The sequence below is a fragment of the Bombina bombina genome, chromosome 3, assembly GCF_027579735.1.
Source record: "Bombina bombina isolate aBomBom1 chromosome 3, aBomBom1.pri, whole genome shotgun sequence".
Lineage (NCBI taxonomy): Eukaryota > Metazoa > Chordata > Amphibia > Anura > Bombinatoridae > Bombina > Bombina bombina.
Window position 1 is genome coordinate 536,541,922 of NC_069501.1, and position 26,125 is coordinate 536,568,046.

General features: G+C 37.4%; 1 protein-coding gene across 1 annotated transcript in view; it reads right to left on the minus strand.

Moving 5' to 3' along the window:
* C3H1orf216 (chromosome 3 C1orf216 homolog) overlaps nucleotides 1-24,596 on the minus strand; it is a 102,497-nt gene extending 77,901 nt beyond the window's left edge. The window contains exon 1 of the mRNA XM_053707003.1: nucleotides 24,576-24,596. The gene's annotated coding sequence lies outside the window, so the exon portion shown is untranslated. The remainder of the gene's footprint in view (nucleotides 1-24,575) is intronic.
* Between the last annotated feature and the right edge of the window lie 1,529 nt (nucleotides 24,597-26,125).

Genomic DNA, 26,125 nt, shown 5'->3' on the forward strand with positions numbered 1-26,125 from the left:
GGCGCTGAAGAAGTCTTCGATCCCGGCGATGTCATCTTCCAAGAGGCGCTGAAGAGGTCTTCTATCCGGGCGATGTCATCTTCCAAGCCGGGTCTTGAATCTTCCTCCCGCCGACGCAGAACCTCCTTCTTCACCGACGGACTACGATGAATGAAGGCTCCTTTAAGGGACGTCATCCAAGATGGCGTCCCCTCAATTCCGATTGGCTGATAGGATTCTATCAGCCAATCGGAATTAAGATAGGAAAAATCTGATTGGCTGATGGAATCAGCCAATCAGATTGAGCTCGCATTCTATTGGCTGTTCCGATCAGCCAATAGAATGCGAGCTCAATCTGAGCTAAAAGTGCCGAGCGTACCTGCTAGTCATTTGATAACTAGCAAAAGTAGTGAGATTGTGCCGCACTTGTGTGCGGAACATCTGGAGTGACGTAAGAATCGATCTGTGTCGGACTGAGTCCGGCGGATCGAAGCTTACGTCACTAAATTCTACTTTTGCCGGTCTCGAGCCTTTGATAACTAAAGCGAATCAGCCTCGCCACAAATACGTTGCGGAATTCCAGCGTATTTGAGGTTAACGGCTTGATAACTACCCCCCTATATGTATATATATCTGTATATATTGATATAGGTATATATATATATATATATATATATATATATATATATATATATATACACAATATATATATATATATATAACAAAAAATCATATATATAGAAATATCTATTTAAAAATAAAAATAAAAATTTTCTTCTATTTGAATTCATAGGAATTTAAAATATTACTAACGCATCTTAAGCAAGGTTGATCAAGTGTTGAGTTATCGCATGAGCGATAACTAATAGTTTTTTTGTAGCGTGCACCATAGAAGTCTATGGGGAGAAGGAGTTAGCACAGTTACAATATTCAAAGTCTTTTACTTGTGTGTTAACTTTTTATTTTCAACTTGTAATGCGTGCGCTAATATGGCTGCACTAGTTTTTTACTTTGAGCGCAGTTAGCGCTCAAGCAAAAAAAAAAAAAAAATTTGCAATCTGGCCCCATTTTGGCAAAGAGAGGTTGTGATAAATAAATAAAAAATAACACACATTTTGTATCCTTTTGCAGAAGACTTCTGTTGGTATTAGAACTACCAGCACTACACAGAGTTTATTTCTTTGAACAAAGCAATCAGCCACTCAAAGAGGGAGTGACTGGTGTTAGTAATATCATGTAATTATCACATAATACTGTAATGTTATGTTAGTATATCTTTAAATATACCTATCCTGCTTTAGCACCAGCTGAGAAGAGGTTAACATCTTAACAAATGGTCCCTCTGGGTAATAATATTTTGTCCCTCTTTGGGAATGCCTTTTCTGCTCCTAATTTCGGGACATGTCTGGGACAGAGGACCATCCCCATATGCTCACAATTAAGGAGCTTTGACCGGAGTCAGGAGAAAGGGAGGGGGCTGTTTGGGAAGGAGATGAGATGAGGGTTGAGGGGGCACAGGGCCAACTATTGTTTATTTTAATTTCTTTGGATCTCCTTAAGAGATGTGTTTCCTCTCCTTCTGCTTTTATTAAACTCAGATGGAAGGTTCAAAGGAAATCTTACATGACACTATAAATATATTTATAATTAAAGATGTTTTAACTGTTACACGCAGGCATATGCACACAGACTCACATTCATACTCATATGCTCACAAGCATGGGCAAACATGCAAATACACGTTTATTCAATGGCAAAAAAACATGTTTGTTCAACTCCATTCAGTGCACAGAAGTGCATATGTTCATATTTCTATTTTCAATTAGCTTAAACTTTATTCATTGCATCAGTTTATTGACATGTTCAGTAACACCATCAATTTCTTTGAGCTCTATTAATTGCATCAATTTATTATTGACATGTTCAATGACGTCATCAATTATGTCATTGTCACATGGCTTATAACCACCCATAGCACAGCTGATTCCATTGCACAGTAATAATGCCCCCAGCAATGGCAACAGCTATAACTGACACTACTCCATGCAGCAGATAACCAACAGTGCGTATCCTCACATTTCATTAAAAAAGGGTCATTGTGCTATTTTTTGTTTCATCTGAAAAGATGGAAATTTAAAATATATTGCAGTCTTTTTTATTCTGAAGTATGTATATACCTCTGCAAACTGTCATTAGCCAACTGTTTCTTGTAACGTCTGTGAGATTTGTTACTCTCTACCAATAGAGAAGTGGAAGTTTTAAAGGGTCAGTCTACACCAGAATTTTTATTGTTTAAAAAGATAGATAATCCCTTTATTACCCATCACAGTTTTGCACAACCAACACAGTTATATTAATACACTTTTTACCTCTGTGATTACCTTGTATCTGCAGACTGCCCCTTATTTCAGTTCTTTTGACAGACTTGCATTTTAGCCAATCAGTGCTGACTTCTAGGTAACTGCATGGGCGTGAGCACAATGTTATTTATATGGCACACATGAACTAATGCCCTCTAGTTGTGAAAAACAGTCAAAAATGCAGTCAAAAAAGAGACGGCCTTCAAGGGCTAAGAAATTAGCATATGAGCCTTCCTAGGTTTAGCTTTTAACTAAGAATTACCAAGAGAGCAAAGCAAATTGATGATAAAAGTCAATTGGAAAGTTGTTTAAAATTACATGCCCTATCTGAAACATAAAAGTTTAATTTTGACTAGACTGACCATTTAAATACAATAGAGCTGCATAAGCAACAATTACATATTAAATAGACAATGCTGTAGAACTTACTCTAATTTAAACAAAGCAATAGATTTTTCAGGCAAATTTCAAAATGTACTTAAACTTGTTGGCCCACTGTATCATGTGACAGCCATCAGCCAATCACAAACTCATATAAGTATACACTGTGAACTCTTGCACATGCTCAGTAGTAGCTTGTGCCTCAGAAAGTGTAAATATAGAAAAGACTTGCACCAACTGATAATGGAAGTAACCTTTGTCTGAGTTTCAAGATTGCGGTTCATATGGATTGAATTTAAAACATAACTTTTATTAAACTATGTATTAAAATAAATGGAATGGACAATACATTTAAAAACCCAGGAATGATTCAACTAATAAAGGAATTCTAAACAGAGTTGTACTTAACCATGTAAATAACTGCTATAATGTCAATAGTACTTATTAATAACTAGACTGGGATTTCAACCGATTCTATGCGTTATCAAGTTCTAATACTAGTGGGAGTAACCCACAAGATTGTTAAAACATTCATATATACAGTAAGTATTCTTAAGACAATATCAGGCTATGTAGTGTGGTGGTTATGGTATCATGAGGTATACCATGTACTTTAATATGGGGTTCAGTGTAATATTGATGCTCATTCAAAATTATCCACAAATGGGTACACTGAGCTGATTATTGGTTGACCCCTATAATGATATTTATGTCTCAATTGTATAAACTTTATAACTGATAACTTTATTCAGTAAGCTGAAAGTAGACCCTGAGTTAATAAATTGTTAAACACCTTTATATGGGTGTCATCAGTCTACTAGTGGTTACCGTAAAAATATTCAAGAATCTGGCTGATATACAAATTGCTATAGTGTCTTTATGGTTCTTTAAGTCTCTGAATTATTCCAAGTTATGGTAGACCATTAAGTATTCAATGCAGCTCTAATAGCACAGCAAGTTGATTGCTGATATGCCTTATTGTGGAACTAGAGATAGTATATCCCTATTCATCTGATATATATATATCAGATGAATAGGGATATACTATCTCTAGTTCCACAATAAGGCATATCAGCAATCAACTTGCTGTGCTATTAGAGCTGCATTGAATACTTAATGGTCTACCATAACTTGGAATAATTCAGAGACTTAAAGAACCATAAAGACACTATAGCAATTTGTATATCAGCCAGATTCTTGAATATTTTTACGGTAACCACTAGTAGACTGATGACACCCATATAAAGGTGTTTAACAATTTATTAACTCAGGGTCTACTTTCAGCTTACTGAATAAAGTTATCAGTTATAAAGTTTATACAATTGAGACATAAATATCATTATAGGGGTCAACCAATAATCAGCTCAGTGTACCCATTTGTGGATAATTTTGAATGAGCATCAATATTACACTGAACCCCATATTAAAGTACATGGTATACCTCATGATACCATAACCACCACACTACATAGCCTGATATTGTCTTAAGAATACTTACTGTATATATGAATGTTTTAACAATCTTGTGGGTTACTCCCACTAGTATTAGAACTTGATAACGCTAGCAGGCCCATTTATCAAGCTCCGTATGGAGCTTGAAGGGCCGTGTTTCTGGCGAGTCTTCAGACTCGCCAGAAACACAAGTTATGAAGCAGCGGTCTAAAGACCGCTGCTTCATAACCCTGTCCGCCTGCTCTGAGCAGGCGGACAGGAACCGCCGGAAATCAACCCGATCGAATACGATCGGGTTGATTGACAGCTCCCTGCTGGCGGCCGATTGGCCGCGAGTCAGCAGGGGGCGGCGTTGCACCAGCAGCTCTTGTGAGCTGCTGGTGCAATGTTAAATGTGGAGAGCGTATTGCTCTCCGCATTTAGCGAGGTCTTGCGGACCTGATCCGCAGTGTCGGATCAGGTCAGCAAGCCCTTTGATAAATGGGCCCCATAGAATCGGTTGAAATCCCAGTCTAGTTATTAATAAGTACTATTGACATTATAGCAGTTATTTACATGGTTAAGTACAACTCTGTTTAGAATTCCTTTATTAGTTGAATCATTCCTGGGTTTTTAAATGTATTGTCCATTCCATTTATTTTAATACATAGTTTAATAAAAGTTATGTTTTAAATTCAATCCATATGAACCGCAATCTTGAAACTCAGACAAAAATTCCAGATTAAGGAATTAGAGTGCTAACCAAGTGTACATTTTTTTGGAGATTTTGATCCCCAAATTTTGTTCTAAGTTTACCAGTACACAGCACTTAATAATGATACTATAGACATAAGTGGGATAGAAGATTTTCTCATCTTCCCCCAAATATAATTACTATATAAAAGTATCAATAACTATATTCCTTATTTACAATCAGTGGTGCCATTGGGCCCTCCTTTGTTCTATGATAATGGAAGTAAGTTGGAAAGTTTCTTAAAACTGCATGTTTTATCCTTAAAACTTTATCTTCTATCCTCAAAACTGCATATGCTATCTGAATCATGAAAGTTTAATTTTGACTATAACACCCAGTGAGCATTAAAACAGCAGCTTCTTGCATTTCCTGCTAGTTTCAATATAAACTTTGAACAGTTTTTAATTTATTTTGATGCATCATGCTTTTTTAATATTTAAAGTGATATTTAACAGTATGAGATTGTAATATAAAATGTTTAATTATGTGTAGTTAAAAAAAACTTTGAAATATACTTAATTATTTAGTTGTCCACGCTTTCCTGTAATTTAACTCTGAACATTGCTGTTTTTCTATATTCCTCTAAGTTTCTATAAAGAAAGTAATGGATGCTGCCATGTTTTTATTTAAGTTGGTCTTTATCTGTTTCCCCTACTGAAGACAATTAGGGACAGATATAAAACAGGCAATAAGAGACTGTCCAAACATGGCTATGTGGAACATAGAATAATCTAAAAGGAGATAAATAAAAAACTAGTTCAAACATAGCGGCACCCATTACATTATATTTCATGGCACCATTTCACTGCCAAATGCGATCAAAACAAAAAAAAAATTGGTACTTTTTTCACAAACTTCGGGTTTCTAGCATTGCACTACTGGCAGCTAGGTGAGTGAACACATCTATTTAGCCAACCACAAGAGACAAATGTGTTCAGGCACCAATCAGCAGCAGCTCCACTAGTGTAGGATTTGCACATTTGAAAATAGAAGTTGATTTAAAAGTAAAATGACATGCTCTATCTGAATCATGCAAGTTTAATTTTGACTTCCCCATCCCTTTAAGTTTTTGCACTTACTCAGTTCATATATTAATCAATGCAATTATCTCCTTGCTTAAAAATAGAGATTAAGTCACACATTCAAACTATGACATTTATACTCAATTAATCTTGTATCATCAGGTTGTTTAGAAATATTAATTATAAAGCTATGCAAAATAATAGGAAACGTTTAGTAGCCATGTTTAAACATATGGGGAACCCCTCTGAAAACTCAGTGAAAAGCCTGTTTCTTATAGTTTATATATTCACCTATCCATGTTTTTGAAAGTCATCATTTTCTTTGACATCATATTTGTAACGTGGGTGTCTTAACTGCTTCAAATTACTTTTGTTATAATGGATTATAATATAATAGAAAAGAGAGAAAAAAAAACACCAGCGTTTAATGCAAGTGTTTGCCCAACAAGATCTAATTAATTGTCAATCAAATCTTGTAGGCAAGTTTTCCATAAGTGTTAAAATTACAACTGTTTGACCCCTAGGCACACAAAAAACCTTGTCTAATACATTTGGCATCTATTGTATTTAGATGTCATGCCTATATACTAAGATATGCTCTGATTTTTGCAGACTCATGATGCACCAACCTTCAACTGCAATCACCCACAGACAACCAAGTTCAATTTACCCCAATCACTAGTACCATCCAATTGAATTAGCCCCTGTCCACTGTATCTTCAAGCACAATTAAAATCTGCACTCTCAGATCCAATTGATATTATAATCTACAATAAATGAACTCCATAGAACCCAGAACCCAAGTCAAAGTATCTTTCAACTTCATATATCCCTCAAATATAAAATGTTGGTAAATTAATTTGTTATCTAACAGATATTGGCATGAACTCCAGCTGCTTTATCCAGCCACATATTGTAACCCTTTCCCTACATGTTTATTAAAGTGTTCAGGCTATATAAAACATAATGTGGTTAAAATAAAACTGGTTTATGCATTTACCCTGTTTAACCCACATACCTCGAATATTCTCTTATTTGAGTAAATATAACCCAAACTCTTTGGATAACAAAGGTGCCCATGGTAATAACTCCATGGAACCTAGCACCTAAGTCACTAAGTCCTTGGATACTGTACCCACGACGATCTCCTGCAAAAAAGACACTTCCAATTCAAATACTCCCACCCATCACAACCCCAAATACTATTACTGCATTCCTCTTACACAATACCTCCTACACTAAGGATCCAACATGAACCCTCAACTCAAGACCAACTTCTAGACAAGAGATCTCCCAAAAGTAGACTATACATAGCACAAAGAGCCTCTAGCACACTGCACCTTCCCTTGGACCCCCTGTAACAATCTAATTTAAAAAATAAAATAAACAAAATGAATGATTCCACAATGCAATTTTCACCCTCAAGGACTAGCAACCATGGAAAAAAACACGAAGGAGAAGGAGTGATTACTCATGAGCCCTTCCCTAATTCTTGATTGGTTCTTTTTTTAATCAAATATTGAAGGCCCTCATGGACTGTGGAATGAAAGATAAAGGGCCAGATTACAAGTAGAGCACTAATTTATAATGCGCCCGCAAACGGGCAAATTTGCCCATTTGTGGGTGCGAGATAAATAACCAGCCATTACAAGTGGCCGGTTATTGCTACTGTAACCAGAGATCAGATCTACAGTAGTGTGTATTTTATTAAAAAAATAAAAATTGTTGCATTTTTTTAAAATAACTTCACCAGGCATTTTTTAGGGGCTAAAGTTGGCGGTGTGGGGTGTTAGAAGAAAAGAAAACAGCACTGAAAGTGCCTTTACATTGCGGCCTACGGAATTGTGTGTTGCCAGTAAATATATATGCATATATTCATGCCGTGTCTGACAGCATAAGAACGAGGCTCCCTTTGGAGCTTGCGTTCGCATTGTGCTGAGCTTGTGATACCAGAGCAGATTTGCATGCGCTGGTATTTCTCAGTGTAGTGTAAATAACACTTTTGCGAAAGCGATATATTGCACTCCACTTGTAATCTAGCCTAAAGTAGGCACATAGATTTGGGGGGGGAAATCTAGTGTGTGTGTTCATATATGTGTGTTTAGGGGGGAAAAAGGGTGGAAGTCATGTGTGTGGGGTGGTCTGGTAGGGGAGTTGTCATGGTTAGGAGATTGGTTTGACAGGTATTCATAGTACAGTAAGTCCTATAGGTGTGGGTCTTAAAGGGACACAAAACCCACATTTCTTCTTTCATGGTTCAGATAGAGCATGCGATTTTAAGCAACTTTCCAATTTACTCCTATTTTAACTTTGTATTTGTTCTCTACCTATCATTATTTGAAAAAGCAGGAATGTATGCATAGGAACCTGCCTATTTTTGGTTCAGCACCTGGGTAGTGCCTGCTGATTGTTTGCTAAATGCTTAAAATTGCATGCTCTATCTTAATCATTAAAGAAAAAATGTGGGTTTTGTGTCCCTTTAAGCATTATTGGAATGGTTGTCTGTCACTTTGGTACAGGAAATCTGTTTGTGGGTTTTGTTAGTAAGTGGTTGGACTTTTTTTTTCGGAACCTGGGGCTGCGAATTAGTGTGGCTGACGGCCTGGGGTGCAATGTGTGCATTAAAATGTCTGATCTGATTTGTTTAGCGCCAAAGTATTCAGGCTTCCTCTGCTAATATGCAACTCCCACTGTTCCTTTACAGAGCTACACAGTCACTGGGCTATATATGTAAATTATGTAAAAGAAGTTAGGGAGTGTGGAACTCAGAATACTTGAATAGTTGGTAGTTTAAATTGAAGATTTCAGAAACAGCAAGTTGAATATAGGCCCAATGCAGAACACTAAAGTCTTATTCAAGTTTCAGAATACTTTAGTAGGTTGCAGTAACAAAGTCCAGTGGATACTGATACCTGAATTGTGCAATACACCTAATGGTATAGAGGGTGAGACTGTCATAGGGTACCAGGTAGATACAGCAGGCACAGCTGGTTTGAGAAAGGCTGTTATTGATATAGTAGACACAGGATCGGCAGCAGGCACAGGATACCCAGCGGATACTGTTGGTGAGACTGTCATGGGATACCAGGTAGCTACAACAGGCACAGCTGGTTCGGGGAAAGCTGTCACTGGTATAGTAGACACAGGATACTGAGCAAGCACAGGATACCCAACGAGTACTGTTGGTGAGACTGTCACGGAATACAAGGTAGGTACAGCAGCCACAGCTGTTTTGGGGAAAGCTGTCACTGGCATAGTAGACACAGGATACTCAGCAGGCACAGGATTCCCAATGACTACTGTTTACGAGACTGTCATGGAATACCATGTAGATACAGCTTCAGAAACAAGGAGAGCATACGCAGGTACAAAGTAAGTATGCTTGGTCTCTGGAACAAGGTGAGCATACACAGGTATCGGGTAAGTATGCTTGGCTTTCAGGAGCCAGGAGAGCATATGCAGGTACAAGGCAGGTAAGTAAGCTTCAGGAACAAGGTTAACTTACAGTAACTCAGCCCAGAGTGATGTGCCTTGAACTGTGTACTGATAAACTGATAGCTGACGTTTGGAACAAAAGTTTTGACTATTCCTTTGTCTGCTCCTTCTGCTGAGACATTTGGTTGGCATTGAACTTTTGATTGGCTGTTGACTATTTTTCCGGATATTCCCTGGGGGTTGATGTTTTTTTTCTGTTCATCTGGTGTCAAATTTGGCCTGTTCCTGACATCCTGACAATTTGATTGTCTTAGAAATGAGAGATCACCTGTTAGGACTATATTCAGGGTTTAATAGGTACAGCAGCTGTCTTCATATCTACACCTCATCACATGAGCCTGCAACTTCTGTCAGCCTTATGCACACATGGGATCTTAGATCAAGCCCTACTGTCTGAAGTCCTTGTGTATTTTATGCTCATTTAGGACCTCAGATTTTACCAGTCTACTAAGACTCTATGGCTGATAGGTACTTCCATCCTCCAGCACCCTAGAACTGTCATTGCTTCTCCTACTTTACTAATTGTTTTTTAAATAAATAAACTTTATACAGGAGATGGTTCTTATAAAATGTACTGCATTTTGATCAATTATTATTTTTACTTCCCATGGACCCGATGGTCAAAGATTCTCTAGTTTGGAAAGAAATTATAGTGCAGACTTCACAGGGACTGAACTCACCGAAATTCTACATGAAAAAGGGTGGAAGCTGGAAGTCTCAAAGGGATAAGAGATGCCTTCCATAGAAATTAATGAGACTCCCTGGGATAAAGTTAACAGCTTAGCACCTGGGACTGATATAAAATCTCAGTTTGCAACCAATACAAATTAAACTGAAATGTTTTCACTACAATTTAACTTGTTTTTTGCCTCTTGTTTAGTAATTATTACTTTTTTTTTGTCAGTTAAATGTCTATTGTGATTTTTGTGCAAACTTCACCTGCATACAGCTAGCCTATTCTTATCAGTGACATAGACAAGTAAGACTGATGCTCTTCACAGCCCTCTGGTAGATCTGGTAACATAATTATGGCACTTTGTAGAAAATGGTGCCTGCTCCTTTAAGAAAACCGCTAACTGCTCAGTGCAATTTGCAGTTCAATAGAGGACACTCGGGTTAAGCAGGGGAGCCTGAGGGGAAGTGTGTATTTATGCTTGGTGCACATTATTTAACTTTATTAGAATCAAAATGGCTTTAAAGTCTTTCCCAAAGCACCTACTTCTCTCGTGCCGGTAGCTTCCCGAACTTTTTATTCCACAAGGAGCTACTCCAGGCCTCAAAAACAGCTCAGGAGTGTGTGGCACAGTGTTTGGTGTACTTCGTTTTTCACACATGGCTTCTCCATTTTGGCATTATTTTTGTTAAATAAATCATCACACAATGTAATATGTCATGTGTTGTTGTTCATCTGAGGTTGTATTTACTTAATTTAAAAACCTGCTAAGGGCCAGATGATTGTTATTTTGTCCTGATACATAAAACCATAGAATCCAAAGAGCGTGTACTTTCTTTTTCATTTGATGGTTTATATATATATATAGTGCCCTCTCCAAATTTTGGCACCCTTTGGTAAATATGAGCAAAGAAGGCTGTGAAAAATGATCTTTATTGTTTAACCTTTTGATCTTTTGTTAAAAAAATACACACAAATAATCTCATGGATGTCAAATAATTGCAAACACAACACAGGTAAATCCCCTAAACATTTTTAGTAAAATATATGTGGCACACAGAATTTTTGGCACCATTTTAGTCAATATTTTGTGCTACCTCACTTTGCCAAGAAATCAGCTCTGAGTCTTCTACTATAATGCCTTATGAGGTTAGAGAATTAATGGCAAGGGATCTTAGACCATTCCACCATACAGAATCTCTACAGATCCTTCAAATTTCGAGGTTGATGTTAGTGGACGCTCCTCTTCATATCACCCCACAGGCTTTCTATGGGGTTCAAGTCAGGGGACTGGGATGGCCATGGCAGGAAATTGACTTTGTTGTCAGTAAACCAATTTTTTGTTGATTTTGATGTATGCTTTGGATCATTGTCCTGCTGGAAGATCCAACCACAGGCCATTTTAAGCTTTCTGTCAGGTGTTCATTTAATATCTGTTTGAGTCCATGATGTCATGTAACCTAACAAAATGTCCATGTCCTCTGGCAGACAAAACAGCCCCAAAATATTAAAGAGCCACCTATTTTAACCATGAGCATGAGATACTTTTCCATATGGCTACCTTTCTGTGTACACCAAACCCACCCATTTTTTTTGCCAAAAATCTCTATTTTGGTTTTATCTGACCATAGAACCTGATTCCATATGAAGTTCCAGTTGTGTCTGGCAAACTGAAGATGCTTGAGTTTGTTTTTGGATGAGAGCAGATGCTTTTTTTCTTGAAACCGTTCCAACCAACTTGTGGTGATGTAGGTGATGTCTGGTTGTAGGTTTAGAGACATTTTGACACCAAGATGCAACTAACTTCTGCTATTCTCCAGCTGTGATCCTTGGAGATATTTTGGCCACTCGAACCATCCTCTTCATAGTTTGTTGAGACACAATATATACACACGTCCTCTTCCAGGTTGATTAATTTGCAGTTGAATGGAACTTTTTAATTATTGCCCTGATAGTGGAAATTGGCATTTTTAATGCTTTTGCTATTTTCTTATAGCCAATTCACATTTTGTGAAGCTCAACAACCTTTTGTTGCATGTCACAGCTATATTCCTTGGTCTTACCCATTGTGATGAATGACTAAGGGAATTTAGCCTATGGGGCCTATCTATCAAGCTCCGAACAGAGCTTGATGCCCCATGTTTCTGGCGAGCCTGCAGGCTCACCAGAAACAGCAGTTATGAAGCAGTGGTCTAAAGACCGCTGCTCCATAACCCTGTCCGCCTGCTCTGAGCAGGCGGACAGACATCGCCGGAATTCAACCCGATCGGGTTGATTGACATCCCACTGCTGGCGGCCCATTGGCCGCGAATCTGCAGGGGGCAGCCTTGCACCAGCAGCTCACAAGAGCGTATTGCTCTCCGCATTCAGCGAGGTTTTGCGGACCTGATCCTCACTGTCGGATCAGGTCCGCAAGACCTATGATAAATAGGCCTCAATGTGTTACCTCATATTTATACCCCATGTGAAACAGCAAGTCATGGTTAAACAATTTCCTGTTCCTAGTCACCCAGATGTACTGAAAAAAGGTAAAATAAAAATACTTTTTCCCATATGAATTCATAGGGGTGCCAATAATTGTGGCACACATGTATTTTACAAATATAATTTTTTTTGGGGATAAACCTGTGTATTTTTTAAACAAAAGATTAAAAGGTTTAACAATAAAGAAAATTTTTCACAGCCTTCTTTGCTCATATTTACCAAGGGTGCCAATATAAGTGGAGGGCACTATATATATATATATACATACATACATACATGCATACATACATACATACATACATACATACATACACATTTATATGTATGTATCTCTATGTTAAAGCCCTTTGCAGCTTTTTTTTCTCTAACACCTGCTCGCGCGCTAACTCAGCTAGAAGTAAGCTTTTTGCGTGCATCAGGTAATGCGCATATTAGAAGTTGAAAGTGAAAAGTTTTTCGCATGAGCACTAACCCGTAGGGCACTAGAAGCCAAACTTTGAATATCTTTGAGCCCTTATAACTTTTTATTGCAATTTTTTAAGATTATGTTATTATGAGGGTAACTGTACTTATAAATGTATTTTTATGTGTTTTGTTAAATGCACATTAAATTCAATTGCACTCAAGCAAACGCGTTTACTCGCTACTTCTAACACTCGCAAAGAGCCGTGATAAACCCCTTTTCGCAACTGTTACCGCGCCACTCATAGGGATCGATTTATCAATGTCTGGCGGACATGATTCGCTGTAGCATACGCTGTTGGCATTTAACAATGCACAAGCAGTTCTGGTGAACTGCTTGTGCAATGCAGCCCCCTGCAGATTCACGGCCAATCGGCCGCTAGCAGGAGTGTCAATCAACCCGATAGCATGAGATCGGGCGGATTTTTGTCCGCAGCCTCAGAGGCAGCGGATGAGTTAAGGAGCAGCGGTCTTAAGACCGCTGCTTCTTAACTCCTGTTTCCGGTGAGCTTGATGGCTCGCACGGAAACAGGGCGATTAGGGGCCATTCGGCCTTTATTAAATCGGCTTCATAATCTATCCCTATTGGGAGTACCTGGGCTTGGGAAACATGTAAGATTATTTAGTCCGGAATAATGTTTATTGTTTGAAAAATGTACTTTTGTGTTGTAGTATTTATTTATATTCTCTCTGTTTTGTATCTTTAAAAAAAGAGCAATGTTTTACTATTTCTATCAGTAATCAGCAATTATTTTGTACTTTTGGAAATGCTACAAAATTGATGAGTACAGGACAAAATAATTTGCTAATATAAATGTGCAGACTGCTAGGTCCTACTGCCAAGTTCAAATGTGCATTTAATAGCATGATACAGTTGCACTGAGAGGAAAATTTGAATTTAAAGAATTACTACATTTGTCACAGTAATGTTTCAGATTATTTTTTCTTGCTCATGGACAAAGGTTCTTTGAAACACAGACCAGTTTAACATCCTGCATACACTATTATATTTGAAAGAAACATTTCTGTTATGAGCGTGCTTTTATTCTTTCTCCTCATTGATCAATTACACTAACACTTTTAGCTAGATTACAAGTGGATTGCACTCATACATATAAATAAATATATATATATATATATATATATATATATATATATACAGTATATATACAGTTATATATATATATATATATATATATATATATATACACACAGTATGTGTGTGTGTATATATATATATATATATTAACCACTTAAAGGGACAGTCTAGGCCAAAATAAACTTTCATGATTCAGATAGAGCATGTAATTTTAAACAATTTTCCAATTTACTTTTATCACCAATTTTGCTTTGTTCTCTTGGTATTCTTAGTTGAAAGCTTAACCTAGGAGGTTCATATGCTAATTTCTTAGACCTTGAAGCCCACCTCTTTCAGATTGCATTTTAACAGTTTTTCACCACTAGAGGGTGTTAGTTCACGTATTTCATATAGATAACACTGTGCTTGTGCACGAGAAGTTATCTAGGAGCAGGCACTGATTGGCTAGACTGCAAGTCTGTCAAAAGAACTGAAAAAAGGGGCAGTTTTCAGAGGCTTAGATACAAGGTAATCACAGAGGTAAAACGTATATTATTATAACTGTGTCGGTTATGCAAAACTGGGGAATGGGTAATAAAGGGATTATCTATCTTTTAAAACAATAAAAATTCTGGTGTAGACTGTCCCTTTAAGTGTTTTTTGGCCATAGTAGTGCGGCAAGACATTGCTATTACAACCTCTCTCCAGGTTACATGGTACATGGTATGTCGCTGGTCGTTAAGGTGTTAAAATGCATTGGTGTCAGTAGGTAAAGGTTAATGTATGAGAGAGCTTGTAGAGAAGAGTGAGTGATAATACAAGAACTTATAATGTTTATGGATATGTTGTTGGACTGCAGCATTTTTTGAAACATGGCTCTTCTCCTGTATCAATTTATATTGTAAAGGCTCTATTCATTTGTACTGTCTTTTTATTTGTATCACTATGTATTTGTCCTGTATTGTGAACACGCTTACTCACAGCAATACATAATACAATAAGCTTTACAAGTAAAACCTAATAATAATATAGTAACCGTTTCAACATTGCATTAACTTTGGCAGCCATTTTAATAAGCTTGAGTTTATAAGACAGTCTTACTGCTATGTGGTAGCCATTCCCAGAATCCCATTCCTTCTCAGTTCAATAAACATCTACAGCTCCCTCGCTAATATATTCCAGACTGGAAAACACTTTAGGAAATTGCTAGGGAAATTGAAAGGAAAGGGGTTTTATTTAAAGGACAACACACTGCCTTTATCTGTTTAAATACCAGAGCCTAGCAAAGTGTTTCTTCAAGATACTGGGCTTATCCCTTTATCCATCAAACAACTTAAAGGAGCATGTTACTCAACATAAATTCTGATTTATCCATATTGAAACTGTGAGAAAGAAAATGTTATACGATGCATACCTAAGTTTTTCTTTACTCAAAGGCCTCTAGTTATCAAGCCGTCAACCGCAAATACGCTGGAATACCGCAGCGTATTTGTGGCGAGGCTGATTCGCCGTAGTTATCAAGCCCTACAGCCCGGCAAAAGTAGAATCTAGTGACGTAACATACGATCCACCGGACTTCAGCCAATCGGATTTTTCCTACCTTAATTCCGATTGGCTGATAGAATCCTATCAGCCAATCGGAATTCGAGGGACGCCATCTTGGATGACGTCATTTAAAGGAACCGTCATTCGGCGTTAGTCCGTCGGCCGAGGAGGATGTTCCGCGCCGGAGGTCTTCAAGATGGAGCCGCTCATCACCGCCAGAATGAAGATAGAAGATGCCGCTTGGATGAAGACTTCTGCTGGATGGAGGACCTTTTCTGCCCTAATCGGATGAAGACTTCTGCCCGGCTGAAGGACCACTTGTGCCCGCATCGGATGAAGAGTTCGGCCCGGTTGGGTGAAGACGGCTCAAGGTAGGGTGATCTTCAATGGGGTAGTGTTAGGTTTATTTAAGGGGGGATCGGGTGGGTTTTAGAGTAGGGGTGTGTGGGTGGTGGGTTGTAATGTTGGGGGGGTTATTGTATGTATTTTTTTTACAGGTAAAAGAGCTGATTACTTTTGGGCAATGCCCCGCAAAAAGCCCTTTTAAGGGCTGGTAAAAGAGCTGGTTACTTTGGGGCAATGCCCCGCAAAAGGCCCTTTTAAGGGCTATTTGTAATTTAGTTTAGGGTAGGGAATTTTATTATTTTGGGGGGCTTTTTTTATTTTATTAGGGGGCTTAGATTAGGTGTAATTAGTTTAAAATTCTTGTAATTTTTTTTTATTTTCTGTAATTTAGTGTTTGTTTTTTATTGTAATATAGTTTGGTTTATTTAACCCCTTAATGACCAAGGACGTACGCCACACATCCTCAAAAAAATTACAGTTATTGACGAGGACGTGTGGCGTACGTCCTTGGTCTGGAAACAGCTGGAAGCGATCTTGCTCGCTTCCAGCTGCTTTCCGGTTATTGCAGTGATGCCTCGATATCGAGGCATCCTGCAATAACCCCCCTTGGCCATCCGATGCAGAGAGAGCCACTCTGTGGCCCTCTCTGCACCGGACATCATGGCCGGTATCGGTGGGTGGGAGCAAGTCTGGGAGGCTGGTGGGCGGCCATCGATGTGCCGAATGAAGTGGAGGGGGCGGGATCGGGGGCGGGACAGACGGGAGCGCTCACGGGAGCGCGCGCGTGCACGGGGGGCGGCGGGCGGGCGCATACACGGAGCGGGAGGGAACCGCTACACTGCAGAAAAATAAAGGTTAATAAAAGTAAAAAAAAAAAAAAACATTTAAAAAAATAAATAAATCATCTAAGGGATCTGGAAGGGGTGGGGGGTTGATCTGGGGGGGGGGGGAAGCTACAGTATAGAAAAGGGCAATTAAATTAAAAAAAAACACTTTTTTTACTAAACTGGGTACTGGCAGACAGCTGCCAGTACCCAAGATGGCGCCCATTAAGGCAGAGGGGGAGGGTTAGAGATCTGTTTGGTGGGGGATCAGTGAGGTTGGGGGCTAAGGGGGGATCCTACACAGTAGCATATGTAAATATGCTAAGAAAACCCCCCAAAAAAACCAAATATAGCTTTTATTTTAGTACTGGCAGAGTTTCTGCCAGTACTTAAGATGGCGGGGACAATTGTGGGGTGGGGGAGGGAATAGAGCTGTTTTGGAGGGATCAGGGGGTCTGATGTTTCAGGTGGGTGGCTGAGCTCTACACTAAAGCTAAAATTAACCCTGCAAGCTCCCTACAAGCTACATAATTAACCCCATCACTGCTAGCCATAATACACATGTGATGCGCAGCGGCATTTGGCGGCCTTCTAATTACCAAAAAGCAACGCCAAAGACATATATGTCTGCTATTTCTGAACAAAGGGGATCCAAGAGAAGCATTTACAACCATTTGTGCCATAATTGCACAAGCTGTTTGTAAATAATTTCAGCGAGAAACCTAAAGTTTGTGAAATAGGGAACGTTTTTTTTTATTTGATCGCATTTGGCGGTGAAATGGTGGCATGAAATATACCAAAATGGGCCTAGATCAATACTTTGGGTTGTCTACTACACTACACTAAAGCTAAAATTAACCCTTCAAGCTCCCTACAAGCTACATAATTAACCCCTTCACTGCTGGGCATAATACACGTGTGGTGCGCAGTGGCATTTAGCGGCCTTCTAATTACCAAAAAGCAATGCCAAAGCCATATATGTCTGCTATTTCTGAACAAAGGGGATCCCAGAGAAGCATTTACAACCATTTGTGCCATAATTGCACAAGCTGTTTGTAAATGATTTCAGTGATAAACTTAAAATTGTGAAAAATTTTACGTTTTTTTAATTTGATCGCATTTGGCGGTGAAATGGTGGCATGAAATATACCAAAATTGGCCTAGATCAATACTTGGGGTTGTGTACTACACTACACTAAAGCTAAAATTACCTCTAAAAGCTCCCTACATGCTCCCTAATTAACCCCATCACTGCTGGGCATAATACACGTGTAGTGCGCAGTGGCATTTAGCAGCCTTCTAATTGCTAAAAAGCAATGCCAAAGCCATATATGTCTGCTATTTCTGAACAAAGGGGATCCCAGAGAAGAATTTACAACCATTTAAGCCATAATTGCACAAGCTGTTTGTAAATAATTTCAGTGAGAAACCAAAAGTTTGTGAAAAAATTAGTGAAAAAGTGAACGATATTTTGTATTTAATCGCATTTGGCGGCGAAATGATGGCATGAAATAAACCAAAATGGGCCTAGATCAATACTTTGGGATGTCTACTAAAAAAAATATATACATGTCAATGGATATTCAGAGATTCCTGAAAGATATTAGTGTTCTAATGTAACTAGCGCTAATTTTTAAAAATAATGGTTTGGAAATAGCAAAGTGCTACTTGTATTTATGGCCCTATAACTTACAAAAAAAGCAAAGAAGATTTAAACATTGGGTATTTCTAAACTCAGGACAAAATTTAGAAACTATTTAGCATGGGTGTTTTTTGGTGGTTGTAGATATGTAACAGATTTTGGGGGTCAAAGTTAGAAAAAGTGTGTTTTTTTCCATTTTTTTCCTCATATTTTATAATTCTTTTTATAGTAAATTATAAGATATGATGAAAATAATGGTATCTTTAGAAAGTCCATTTAATGGCGAGAAAAACGGTATATAATATATGTGGGTACAGTAAATGAGTAAGAGGAAAATTACAGCTAAACACAAACACTGCAGAAATGTAAAAATAGCCTTGGTCCCAAACGGACAGAAAATGGAAAAGTGCTGTGGTCATTAAGGGGTTAATTGTATTTTATTTTAGATCATTGTAGTTAATTAATTTAATTTATTTAATGATAGTGTAGTGTTAGGTGTAATTGTAACTTAGGTTAGGATTTATTTTACAGGTACTTTTGTAGTTATTTTAGCTAAGTAGCTATTAAATAGTTAATAACTATTTAATAGCTATTGTACCTAGTTAAAATAAATACAAACTTGCCTGTAAAATAAAAATAAACCCTAAAATAGCTACAATGTAATTATTAATTATATTGTAGCTATCTTAGGGTTTATTTTATAGGTAAGTATTTAGTTTTAAATAGGAATAATTTATTTAATTATAGGAATATTTATTTAGATTAATTTAAATAATATTTAAGTTAGGGGGTGTTAGGGTTAGATTTAGATTTAGGTTTAGGGGTTAATTCATTTAATATAGTGGCAGCGGTGTAGGGGGGTAGATTAGGGGTTAATCAATGTAATGTAGGTGGCGACGGTGTAGGGGGGCAGGATAGGGGTTAATAAATGTAATGTAGGTAGCGGCGGGCTCTGGGTGCAGCGGTTTAGGGGTTAAACAATTAATTTTTTTGCAGCGGGGTCCGGGATCAGCAGGATAGGGGTTAATAACTTTATGTAGGTGGCGGCGGTATAGGGGGCGGCAGATTAGGGGTTAATAGGTATAATGAAGGTGGCGGCGGGGTCCAGGAGCGGAGGTTTAGTGGTTCATATAATTATTATAGTGGCGGAGGGGTCCGGGAGCGGTGGTTTAGGGGTTAATAACTTTATTATAGTGGCGGCGAGGTCCGGGAGCGGCGGTTTAGGGGTAATATATTTATTATAGTTGCTGCGGGGTCCGGGAGCGGCAGTTTAGGGGTTAATAACTTTATTATAGTGGCGGCGGGGTTCGGGAGCGGCGGTTTAGGGGTTAATATATTTATTATAGTTGCGGCAAGGTCCGGGAGCGGCGGTTTAGGGGTTAATAACTTTATTATAGTGGCGGCGGGGTCCGGGAGCGGCGGTTTAGGGGGTAATAAGTTTATTTAGGTGCAGGGGGCTCCCGGAGCGGCGGTTTAGGGGGTAAAACTGTATAGTTTAATGTGGGTGCTTAGTGACAGGCTAACAAGAAAGCTGCGAATGGAACATTATTGCTCTGAGAATCGTCTCAAACCATTTTAAACCCTGACACTTGTAGTAAGGCCATGTGTTATCCGTGCACTCCGACTGGCATTAAAGGGACACTGAACCCAAATTTTTTCTTTTGTGATTCAGATAGAGCATGACATTTTAAGCAACTTTCTAATTTACTCCTATTATCATTTTTTCTTTGTTCTCTTGCTATCTTTATTTGAAAAAGAAGGCATCTACGCTGGACAGCACTTTTTTATTGGTGGATAAATGTATCCACCAATCAGCAAGAACAACCCAGGTTGTTCACCAACAATGGGCCAACATCTAAACTTAGATTCTTGCATTTCAAATAAAGATACCAAGAGAATGAATAAAATTTCATAATAGGAGTAAATTAGAAAGTTGCTTAAAATGTCATGCTCTATCTGAATCACGAAAGAAAAAATTTGGGTTCAGTGTCCCTTTAACTCATTTATAACTGGTTCTATTTGGCCTCATCAATAGAAATATGCTAAAAGGCTTTTATACATAGGGAAACAGATTACAACACGGCATTGCCCTTTATTTTATAGAGACCAAACGTTATACGGTACTTATTTCCTGCATATCATTTTTTAGTCTAATCTTTGCTTTTAATACATCATTATATATGAATAAATCATGATTTATTTACTGCTTAATGTCTTATGACCGCTGCTTCTTAACTTATGTTTCCGACGAGCCTGAAGGTTAGTGTGGAAACTGCTGAATTTGCAGCATAATTAATCGGCCCCAATGGGAGAAGAAGTTAATGAAGTTGTGATATTTTTTTTGCGCATCGGTTTAACACCTGTGCGAAAACTTTTTATTTTCAAACTGGTAATACAAGCGCAACCCGACTTGCGCAAAAACCCTCAGTCTAGCGAAGTTGACTTGCAAGTGGGAGCGCTAAATAGCGCTCCACTCGTAATCTAGTCCATAGTAATGCACTTCTGTTTCATGGCTAAATATAGCTGGTTATTGCATTTTTTTCCATTTAATACAAACCCTTAAAGAGACACTGAACACTTTTGTGATTCAGAAAGAGCATGAAATTTTAAGCAACTTTCTAATTTACTCCTATTATCAAATTTTCTTCATTCACTTGGTATCTTTATTTGAAATGCAAGAATGTAAGTTTAGATGCCGGCCCATTTTTGGTGAACAACCTGGGTTGTTCTTGCTGATTGGTGGATAAATTCATCCACCAATAAAAACGTGCTGTCCAGAGTACTGAACCAAAAAAACGCTTACATGCCTTCTTTTTCAAATAAAGATACCAAGATAACAAAAAAAAAATGATAATAGGAGTAAATTAGAAAGTTGCTTAAAATGTTATGCTGTATCTGAATCATGAAAGAAAAAATTTGAGTTCAGTGTCCCTTTAATATAGTAACACTCTCAAAGTGTATAAAGGGAAAAGAAACCCTATTTCAATATTCAAATAGGACATACAATTTTAAACAACTTTCCAATTTACTTCTATTATCAGATTTGCTTCATTCTCTTGGAATCCTTTGTTGAAGGAGCAGCAATGCTCTACTGGGAGTAGAACATATAGAGTGAGTCAATGACAAGAGGCATAAATGTGCAGCCAACAATCAGCAGCTAGCTCCCAGTAGTGTATTGCTGCTCCTGAGCCTACCTAGGTACCTAAATAACAAAGCAAATGAGATAATACACGTCATTTGGAAAGTTCTTCAAAATTGCATGCTCTATATGAATAATGTAAGTTTAGTTTTGACTTTACTGTCCCTTTTAATGTCATTTTAATGCAGAATTACTATCCTTCTTTCCAATATATCCCTTTGAAAGATCAAGGGTTAAATTAATACGGGTTTCTATTAAATTATTGTTTATATACTGTATATAGATCTGAGTACCTGCTATTTATTTAGAGCTAATGTATCTAATAACTACACATGTACATGGCGAAAAAATTCGGTTCGGTTCGGATCAATTCAGATTTTTTCGAATTTCGGTTCGGAGCGATTCGAATTCGGAAAAATTTGAACCAATTCAGTTCGGATTTGTTTCAGATTCATTCGGATTCGAATAAATTTGGTTCGGATTTGTTTCGGATTCATTCGGATTCAAATAAATTTGTCTGGATTTGGTTCGATTCGGTTCGGAATTTCGGTAAGTGTTAGGTGGGATTAGACTAGTATTATGTACTGTACATTAGGTGTAACCCATAGCAGAGTGATATAACCTAATATACTGTACAATACTAGTGTAATCCATGGCCATCCGAATCTACCGAATAAATCCAAATAAATCCGAAGTAATTCGGATTTATTCGGTAGATTCGGCACTATTTTAATTCGAAGATTCGATTCGATCCGAATCTCAGAATTTTCCGAATTTCCGAATCGAACCGAATCGCACATGTCTACTAATAACAATGCCAGTAGGGCTTCTAATATATTGGAGCCTACCTAGGTACCTAAATAACAAAGCAAATGAGATAATACACGTCATTTGGAAAGTTCTTCAAAATTGCATGCTCTATATGAATAATGTAAGTTTAATTTTGACTTTACTGTCCCTTTTAATGTCATTTTAATGCAGAATTACTATCCTTCTTTCCAATATATCCCTTTGAAAGATCAAGGGTTAAATTAATACGGGTTTCTATTAAATTATTGTTTATATACTGTATATAGATCTGAGTACCTGCTATTTATTTAGAGCTAATGTATCTAATAACTACACATGTGCATGGCGAAAAAATTCGGTTCGGTTCGGAGCGATTCAGATTTTTTTCGAATTTCGTTTCGGAGCGATTCGAATTCGGAAAAATTTGAATCAATTAGTTTTCGGATTTGTTTCGGATTCAGTCGGATTCGAATAAATTCGTCTGGATTTGTTTCGATTCGGTTCGGAAATTCGGAATTTCGGTAAGTGTTAGGTGGGATTAGACTAGTATTATGTACTGTACATTAGGTGTAACCCATAGCAGAGTGATATAACCTAATATACTGTACAATACTAGTGTAATCCATGGCCATCCGAATCTACCGAATAAATCTGAAGTAATTCGGATTTATTCGGTAGATTCGGCACTATTTTAATTTGGAGATTCGATTCGATCCGAATCTCCGAATTTTCAGAATTTCTGAATCGAAAAGAATCGCACATGTCTACTAATAACAATGCCAGTAGGGCTTCTAATATATTGGAGCCTACCTAGGTACCTAAATAACAAAGCAAATGAGAATACACGTAATTTGGAAAGTTCTTCAAAATTGCATGCTCTATATGAATAATGTAAGTTTAATTTTGACTTTACTGTCCCTTTTAATGTCATTTTAATGCAGAATTACTATCCTTCTTTCCAATATATCCCTTTGAAAGATCAAGGGTTAAATTAATACGGGTTTCTATTAAATTATTGTTTATATACTGTATATAGATCTGAGTACCTGCTATTTATTTAGAGCTAATGTATCTAATAACTACACATGTGCATGGCGAAAAAATTCGGTTCAGATCGATTCAGATTTTTTCGAATTTCGGTTCGGAGCGATTCGAATTCGGAAAAATTTGAATCAATTCGGTTCGGATTTGTTTCGGATTCATTCGGATTCGAATAAATTTGGTTCGGATTTGTTTCGGATTCATTCGGATTCGAATAAATTCATCTGGATTTGGTTCGGTTCGGAAATTCGGAATTTCGGTAAGTGTTAGGTGGGATTAGACTAGTATTATGTACTGTACATTAGGTGTAACCCATAGCAGAGTGATATAACCTAATATACTGTGCAATACTAGTGTAATCCATGGCCATCCGAATCTACCGAATAAATCCAAATAAATCAGAAGTAATTCGGATTTATTCGGTAGATTCGGCACTATTTTAATTCAGAGATTCGATCCGATTCTCCGAATTTTCCGAATTTCCGAATCGAACCGAATCGCACATGTCTACTAATAACAATGCCAGTAGGGCTTCTAATATATTGGAAGTCAGATATAAAGCTACCAACATATTAGGACCAGTAAATACAGTAGATTTGCATAATAAACACATGCATGCTAAAAAGACAATGCAATAGCACTTAGTCTAAACCCCAAATGAGTAGTAGATTTTTTTTCAGACAATTTTTAAAGTTATGTCTATTTCCTCTCCTCCTGTACCATGTGACAGCCATCAGCCAATCACAAATGCATATACGTATATTCTGTGAATTCTTGCACATGCTCAGTAGGAGCTTGTGACTCAAAAAGTATAAATATAAAAAGACTGTGCACATTTTGTTAATGGAAGTAAATTGGAAAGTTGTTTAAAATTGCGGCTCTATCTGAATCATGAAAGTTTAATTTTGACTTGAGTGTCCCTTTTAACAGATATGCAGCAGTTAAGAAGTTAATTTTAAAGCCTTTGAAGACAAAGTTTGTATTAGCAACACAAAGCCTGGAGGGCCTAAGTCTTTGTGTCAACTATAATTGACAAACAAAAATCTTTCTGTGTGTTGTGTTGAAGAATGACTACAGACAGGACACACCCACCTTCCTATCATTTTCCAAAAATCTGCACCCCATACTCACATGATTCTCCTGTGATCAAGTTCAAAACATTAAATTCCAACCTCTAGGGCAGAGATTCCAGAGTCCTTCTCTCGCCACCTTCTCTTTCAGTTGTACACAGGGAGGGGTTAAATTGAGCGGGCTATGTTAGCTTGTTTTCAGCAGCCGGTCACTGTAAATACATACATATGTAGCACATGTATAATATTTGCTGTTGTATAAATATATACTGTTATGCATTATGTGCACTTTCAAAGTTTGTTCTTCAAATTACACAGTCACTCCGCTAAGTGTGTAGCAGATATATTTATGCACTGTTCTGCATTATGCATACGCTAAATAAATGTTGTAAAAGGATACATATCAATATATCTGCCGTTATTCAATTGGATTTATATTATATAAGTAATGGGTTGTGGTGTACTGTCTTCTTTGTACACATTTAGTCACTGTTCTGCATTACATAGATAAGTTGAAAGCATTACTGTACAGCTGTATTGAGTAAAAAAAAAAAAGGAATGATTGTTATTTCAATAATTCCCAGGCAAAGATGAGTAAATCATGTTTTTCTGTTTTTTTTTTTTTTTTTCTAAAAACCTTCACTGTATTTGATCTTAGAAATCATGTTACACAACACACATTAATTTGTGTGTTTCATACAAAAATCTGCATATTACCAAAAGTAAAAACAGACTTAAAGGGACAGTCTAGTCCAAAATAAACTTTCATGATTCAGATAGGGCATGTCATTTTAAACAACTTTCCAGTTTACTTTTATCACCAATTTTGCTTTGTTCTCTTGGTATTCTTAGTTGAAAACTAAACCTTGAAGTTTCATTAGCTAATTTCTTAGACCTTGAAGGCCGCCTCTTATCTGAATTCATGTTGACAGTTTTTCACCACTAGAGGGTGTTAGTTCATGTGTGTTGTATAGATAACATTGTGCTCACACACGTGGAGTTACCTAGGAGTCAGCACTTATTGGCTAAAATGCAAGTCTGTCAAAAGAACTGAAATAAGGGGGCAGTTTGCAGAGGCTTAGATACAATGTAATCACAGAGGTAAAAAGTGTATTAATATAACTGTTGGTTATGCAAATTTAAGGAATGGGTAATAAAGGGATTATCTATCTTTTAAAACAATAAAAATTCTGGTGTAGACTGTCCCTTTAAATTATTAAGAGCTCCTTTACGAACAATATTTTTTTTTTGTAAAATGTAGGCAAGGATCAAAAATAAGGATTAATAGATCATTGGACATTTGATACACGTGGCAAGAATGTTGGTATTAAATGGAATGAAGCCTGCTTTTGTTAGTCAGATGATACTTAAACGGATATGTTACCCAATATAGTTTCTTAATTTCTCTGGTGCAACTGAGAGAGAGAAAAAGTTTTATTTTATATATATATATATATATATATATATACTTGGGCTTTATTTTATTTAAAAGCTAAGATCAGCTGACCAGAGCAGAAGGTCTGTGGGCAGTTACCAATCAGCTACTATTTTTACTGTCATCTGCATGCTAAGAAATGCCAAGTTTACCATTTGCGTTACTGTGAGCTTGTG